The sequence below is a fragment of the Macaca fascicularis genome, chromosome 3 (genome assembly GCF_037993035.2).
Source record: "Macaca fascicularis isolate 582-1 chromosome 3, T2T-MFA8v1.1".
In the NCBI taxonomy this organism is placed as follows: Eukaryota; Metazoa; Chordata; class Mammalia; order Primates; family Cercopithecidae; genus Macaca; species Macaca fascicularis.
This window is the reverse complement of record NC_088377.1, coordinates 4526237-4533368: the sequence shown is the minus strand read 5'-3', so window position 1 is coordinate 4533368 and position 7132 is coordinate 4526237. Positions and strand designations below refer to the sequence as shown.

Genomic DNA, 7132 nt, shown 5'->3' with positions numbered 1-7132 from the left:
GGGTAGCAACCGCCTCCACCGCTGCGTCCTGCGTCGCCATGGAGACGCGGCCGGCCCCGCCTCCCTCCCGGCCGGGAAGATGGGGAGCTGGGACTGGCTAGGCGGACGGCACGGGAGGAGCCACTGGCAGCCTTTGCGTACTGTCATAGCAACGGGAAGGGCGCCTCGACCAATCACCGCCCGGGAATAGAGAGGGGCGGGGCGGAAGGGACGAGGTGGAGCCAGTGGCAGCACTGGGGTGCCGTCATAGCAACGAGGGGCCGCCTTGGCCAATCACTGCTCGGGAAGGGAGGGGGCGGGGACTGGGCAGGGCCTGGGCGGGTTCCGTGCCTGGCTGCCCACCGGGTCTCTGACCTGGACCTCGCTGTCGCTGGCCCCTGAAATCCATCACTTTAGTCGGCTGTTCTGTGACGCCGCAACAAGGAGCCACCTGGGTACTGGGCCTTCAAGAGGAGGGACGCGGGAAGCGCGTCCGAGCCAACTCTCGAGTGGGTTTCACCCCTGCCCAGTGCGGGCACTGCACGCTCCCTTCCGTCCCCGGGCCTCGCAGGACCCCCCGGGGGTGCTGCCCATCCCCACTTACTTTCTAGGCTCTTCGGACCCTTCGGGGTTCGCGGATCGCAGAGATGTGTCCGCCAAGATCTCTTCTTTGGTCCGTAAACAACTTCACTCTCAAGGAGGCAGCTCTGGCCTCTCAGCAGGTGCGGCCTACACTGATGTCCGTCCGGGTTTGACATCATTCCCCGACCCCGACAGGAGTACCAGCCCCCTCGGGCCTCTGACTCTCAGGGGTCCCGTAAGGATCTCCGCTCCTCTCCGCTCGCTCCTGGCTCCCCTCCACTCACACACACCCACAAAAATCACAGGCGCACACGCACGTACATGTGCAGGCTTGGCACTCTGCTTCACCTGACGCACTGCGCCTGCCCAAGGCCCCTCACGATCTCCCATTTCCTCTGCCATCATCCCAGACAAAAAGCTGTGTTATTTGTTGTTGCTGCAGGAGCTGGGGAGGAGTGACTGAATAACCACAGGATTTAGTCTTGATGGCAGAATCCCAGAAGCCAAATCCACGTGGTGAATAAGCTGCTGATCTTTCAGAGCACACATCCCCTGGAGAATCTTCCCAATGCTAGTATGAAAGTTTACAACCATAACCCATCATCAGGCCCAAATATATTACTTACTGAATAAATACACAAGTTACAAGCAACACACAAGAATCCAAAATTATGTCGTTTTTTAGTTGCAAAGATAAAAATGTTGTAAACACCAAAATTTAACAGCTTTTCTTATGGGGAAAAGTGGGGAGTTGGGGATAATAAATGATTATTATTTTCTTCTCTACATATTGGCAATTTCCCAGTTACTACAATTGAGCATGTCTTATTTTTATAATAAAATGCCAAAAGTATTTTAAATGTTAAAAATATAGAATGGTAACATAATCAAGTATATGCAAATAAATAGTCATTTTTTACATTTAAAATGTCAGAAATTCAACTTTCAAATTTGTCCTAACAATGACAGTAACCAATGTTTACTAAGTTCTGACACTGCATGTGGGCGCTGTTTTAAGAATTTTATGAGTTATCTTATTAAATCCTCACTATCATTTCTCCATTGTAAATCTAAGGAAAGGGAGTTATAGAGGGGTATAAACTAAAAATAACCTCCTAAGCCCCACTACAGCCAACTGAATGGACCCCCTCTTGACCAAGGGGACCCCAGAAACCTTAAAAACTGAGTTATCAGCCATGATGGGAAGGGAGGTCAGAAATGCCTCACTAATACCCTTTTGCCGTTTAGACACAACAACTAACCAGCATTAATGTTAAACTAGAGATCATAAGACTGACAGAATGGACTCTGTGGCAGTAAGATACCAACTTATAAACAGGACCTAAGGCCATGCCAGGCATGAGTTAAGTCATGCACCCCTATACTTAAAAGAATAAACAATATTTTAACTACTTGGAAAAGGTCTTATGATTCATGTTTCACATTTTGTACTTGAGTAAAAAATCTTACTGTGAATCTCTCAAATCTTATCATGAGTTCCTCAGACTGTTGATGTACTAATTAATACGTAACGACTGACACTGAAAAGGATACTGATTTGTTTCTAAATCATGACATTTCACTGATTGTCTTGTGCATACGCAGAAAACATTTTAGCCTGTATGTTGTCATCTGTAGCCATTGATTGTAGCCTCTATATCATCCCTCCAATGAAAAAAGACAACTCCAATATGAGGAGTCCCCTTCCCATTCCTCAACTTTCTTATAAAACCATTGCAACTTGTAACAGACTTTGGAACACACCCAACTTTGTTGCTGTGCCTTCCCCATTCAATCTTCAAATTTGACTTTCAATAAGCCTTTATCAATTTCTGCCTCAACAGCCTTAACTTTGGCCCACAGCAGTTAAGATCATTGCCCAAGATCATACAGCCAGTGGGATTCAAATCGAGCCATCAGACCCAAGAGCAACTGTTGCTCATCACTATACTGCCTCCCAGATCTGTGATAAAGAAATAACTAGTTTTCTGGCAGTGACTGTAAAGCATCTACCAAGCAGAGGACCACTGGTTCAAATGCCTTGGATTGCAAACACCAGGGAGTGGCTTGAGCAAACTACATGGTTAAGCAAACCCTGCTCTGGATCACATCCTTAGCAACTAGACATCTAGCTACAGCTATTAAATCCTAAGGTTTACAATTTGATCTCTATCCCGTACAAATTTGCCAGGGTCTTCCCTCCCAAATCTTTCAATCTATAGTAATTTCACTACACTGTGGGTTTAGCAATTATCCAAATAATTGACAAAGGCAAGAAGGGGTGAACAACAGGATGGGCCTCCCAGCACCTCCTGCAGCAGCACCTGGACTGGATTCTAAATTCCTCTTTCCAGAAAGAAGCTGCACCCCAGCCCAGATTCAGCTGAAAGCCACAGCTGCCAAGAGGCAGTCGGAGCGCTGGGCACCTCTCTGCATACCCAGGAAACCCCAGGAGGACTTCATCAAGCCAAGCGGATGCCTCACTCAGAGCCCCAGGATCCCTGACCCCTGACCCCACAGTGACCTGGAAATGCCGGGTAATGCCAGAAGCAGCACTTTCCAATTCTGAAGGCCCTCAAAATGCTTGCTCAGCCCATCTTCCTCCTTTCCTGGGGCGTGGGAGTGGTGGGAAGATGAGAGGCAGAAAGACGAGGACATCATCAGAAGGTTTTTCCTTACTGGAAAATGAGAGGAAATCCTCTTCCACCGCTTAAAAATCAAAAGGGGCTGCCCATCTTCCTCTGGCAGGGGTCTCCCATCATCCCCCGCGAGGCCTTCCCATTATCCCCTGCGGGGCTTTCCCATCATCCACAGAGGCCCTTCCCATAACCCCCAAGCGGGAAGTTCGTGCAAGTGCCGCTCTGCAGGGAGGAGCGAGGGCCGAGGGGAACGCTCTCAGGAGAGTGGAGGGCAGCAGTGGCCGCGGTTCCTCTGCACTTCGTTTCTTCAGTAAGAAATGATCTTCTTGTCCTTCTTAAGTAGAAATGGAGCGATCCATTTCCTTTTACCCATTAACCCCTTCAAAAAGAAGAAAAACAGTCCCAGGCCGGCCATGGTTGATCTCTGCAGATGGGCTGGTCAGGGTGCCTTCTGCTTCCTGGTGGGATGGCCAAGGCCGGGGAAACTGTTGAAACCACCCTGGGGCTGCCTTCTGTATTTTCCACAACCTTCCAGGCCCACCTCCCAGCTGGAGGCCCTGCAGCTTGGCAGTTGCCATGGCGACTGAGTCCCTAAGAGTGTCTCTTCTGAGCTCTCCTGGACAGTGTGGAGAAAAGGCCTTAAGAACTGAGGGGCTTTGGTAAAATGCAAACAGATTTTTTTTGAAGTTTTGTAGGCACTGTTCAGATAAAAAGCAGGGACTTTCAACAAAATGAGTTCAGGCGTATTTTAACTATAGAACTCTGAGGTTGTTTATTAGAATAATTGTACTCTGGTAAATTTACCAATTTCATATATATGCATATTTATAAACAAATATATTAGGGTATATAGATAGAAAAAGTTCTATCTACATGTACAATTGAAAACTTTTTAAAACAGTGTTGGTAGTATCACATATTAGCATTTAGAGGATAGAGACAGACCCGGGATTGGAGCCCTAGCTCCATATACTTCTTTCTGAAGTCAGTCCACTCATCTGTAAAATGGGCTGTTGTGAGGTCAAAATTAGATATTCATAATGAGAGTAGCACAGTGCCTAGCACACAGTAAAGCACTTAGTAAATGGGAGCTATTACTATTAATTGTACTGTTGTTAATCTTATAATAGGTTAAGCACCTTTTGGCTATCAGTATGTTTGGGGGAGAATTTTAACTCAAGTTTATCTTAATCGTTTTCAGTAGAGGTTTTTTCTTGAAAAGAATCAAACTGCCAAAGATGATTCAGTCAGATAGTTGTTTGTGACAATCAGAAGTTAGTCTGTGATGAACAGATTAGTTTTAATGCTCATATTCATTAGCACTAATATACATAAGGGTGGGGAGAGACTGAAGCTTCTGGATATATATAGACAGGTAGATTCTTAAGTGTAAGTAGGTATTTGAACTGTTTGTGGATTATGTCTCATAAAGTTGGCACCCAGCGAGGAGGAAAATGCCAGATACACACACGCCCATACCTGAGGTATGTAGGTCAGTGGAAGGCTATTGAAACACAGTTGTCAAGAGAGAAATATAAATTATTTTTCACCCAGGAAGTGAGATTATTCCGTAATGTATCATAACCAGTAGGGAAATAGTTTAGTGGACACCTGTGTGGAGACAAGAGACGTCAGAAAATTGGATAGACTCAAATTTCACCTTGGGTAGCAACTCAAGGACATAGCTCAGTGCTTGGCACGTAGTAAGTGCTCAGACAACACAGGTTTATCAAATTGAGTGTTAGATATTATCTTGCAACAGAGCTGTGCTTTATGCAGCACTAGGAAAAGAGAAAAAAGTGATGTGAATTTTTTTTTCTTTTTCTTGTTTTTTTTATTCTTCTTAACACACTCCATTTTCCGAGGGCTCTCTCAGGATATCAGTTGCTTAACTACATCTGAGTGTCTTCTAGGTAGAGTACTAGGGGATTACAAGGAAATGAGAAAGAAATTACAGACCCATTTGGGGGCAAATTCTACATAAATCTACACTGTTAAAAAAATTACCAGGGCTGGGTGCGGTGGCTCACGCCTGTAATCCCAACACTTTGGGAGGCCAAGGTGGGTGGATTGCCTGAGCTCAGGAGTTCAAGACCAGCTTGCCCAACGTGGTGAAACCCTGTCTCTACTAAAAATACAAAAAATTAGCTGGGTGTGGTAGCAGGCACCTGTAATCCCAGCTGCTCTGGAGGTTGAGGCAGGAGAATCGCTTGAACCTGGGAGGCAGAGGTTGCAGTGAGCTGAGATTACACCAATGCACTCCAGCCTGGGCAACAAGAGCGAAACTCTATTTCAAGCAAAACAAAACAAAACAAAAACAAAAACTATTATGCCTTCTGGCTACATGTTAATCCTTCATTCCAAAGTGGAGGTTACACTTTCCTACTGGTGGATATGCAAGGTTGGTTCTAGTTTTGATATTGCAGATAGCCTCACTCTAACCAGCAGTTGTGGTGGGAGATCCTGTGCTACATGGGGCTGTACTTTTCAAGATCTAAGAGTGGATCAGATTTTCTAGAAAAGGGACAGGGAAAGTAGTAGCATGCTGAACCACATGCTCATGATTTTCCCAGAATAAGGCTCCCCCTACCCAACTTTTAGAAAGGTCATGATCAAATAAGATAATGAGGATGAAATGATTTGGAAGTGCCATAAAAATGTAACATGTATATTTAGCTCAGGTTTTAAAAATTTTTAATTATTTAATATTTGATGCATACAAAAGAACACATATTCACATGTGCCAGTAAAATAATACAGTGAACACCTGTGAACCCCCTGCCCAAAGTAAATAGATGAATGAGTGAATGAAATCAATATGAACATCTGAATGCATAGATCTTTGTCTACATCTCAAATTCAGCTCTTTGGATTGCAGCTTTATAGAATCAAGAAATTGCTGAGCCTAAATACATGTTGCTGCATTGCCTCCGAGAATGGCCAGACCTATCCCCATTCTCACCAGAACAGAGTGTGTGACTCACTGCTCCCTCGCCTACTGTAAGTCTTTTTTCTTCTTTGCTAATCTGATGGACAAGGCAGTGTCTCGTAGTGACTTTAGTTGGTATTAATATTTCCTCGATTCTTTGAGAAGATAAGCATTTTTCCCCAAATGCTGATTCTTCACCTATGATAACCCCTGTTAATTATTTAGATTAGTTTTTTGCAGGCCACCTTCATACATCTGTATATGTTATTTTCTGTTTCTGAAATGTGATGCCCATGTTTCTCTACCCGGTGAACAATTTGTCAACTTTAATACTTTACCAGATGTAACTTTCCTAGGGATGCTGTTTCTAACTGCTGCCAGCCCCTTCTTACCATCTCTCTGGTTGTGCTTCTGATGCATTTCCTACACAGTTGTAACGTGTTTCCAGGTCAGCCTCCCTAAGCACCTCCCAAGGCCTCCACCCCACAGTCTGGCACAGAACTTGACACATACCAGATACTCAACTTATTAAATATTACTGAATACTTTTAGAAAATTGGGAACATACAGTAAAGTATAATGAAGAAAATAAAGATAACCAATAATCTCACTTCCCAAAGATAATAACTACTGCCATTTTGGTGTGAATCCTTTCACGCTTTTAAAATGCATATGTATGTCTATTTAATTGAAATCATTCTATTTGTCATTTACATTATCACATGTCATTATATGGTGAACATGTCAAAAAAAATTTTCCAAAGTGTTTTAAAGACAATAGTATTTCACCTTAAGGATATACCAAAATTATTATGTCACAAATGTTGGATAAGAGAATGAATGAAAATGTTTAATATAAAATTGAACGAGGTAGGGGGTATTACTTAAGGAAATTATGCTCCTTTTTTTGGTTTTTTTTTGTTGTTTTTTTGAGACAAGGTCTGGCTCTGTCATCCAGGGTGGAGTTCAGTGGCATGATCACAGCTCACTGAAGCCTCAACCT

At 44.0% G+C, this 7132-nt stretch overlaps 1 protein-coding gene and 1 long non-coding RNA gene across 3 annotated transcripts in view; both read left to right on the top strand.

Moving 5' to 3' along the window:
- The first annotated feature begins 590 nt into the window (after nucleotides 1–590).
- On the top strand, nucleotides 591–1230 carry LOC102125819 (uncharacterized). Its single transcript, XR_001489085.4, has 2 exons — nucleotides 591–701; nucleotides 1004–1230. It is a non-coding gene; the product is annotated as an uncharacterized lncRNA (long non-coding RNA).
- A 2178-nt stretch (nucleotides 1231–3408) lies between these two features.
- The window catches only part of SLC37A1 (solute carrier family 37 member 1), an 82298-nt gene continuing 78574 nt past the window's right edge, over nucleotides 3409–7132 (top strand). For both annotated transcript variants that reach the window (XR_012431965.1, XM_065541353.1), the window contains exons 1-2: nucleotides 3409–3510; nucleotides 6079–6200. The gene's annotated coding sequence lies outside the window, so the exon portion shown is untranslated. The remainder of the gene's footprint in view (nucleotides 3511–6078; nucleotides 6201–7132) is intronic.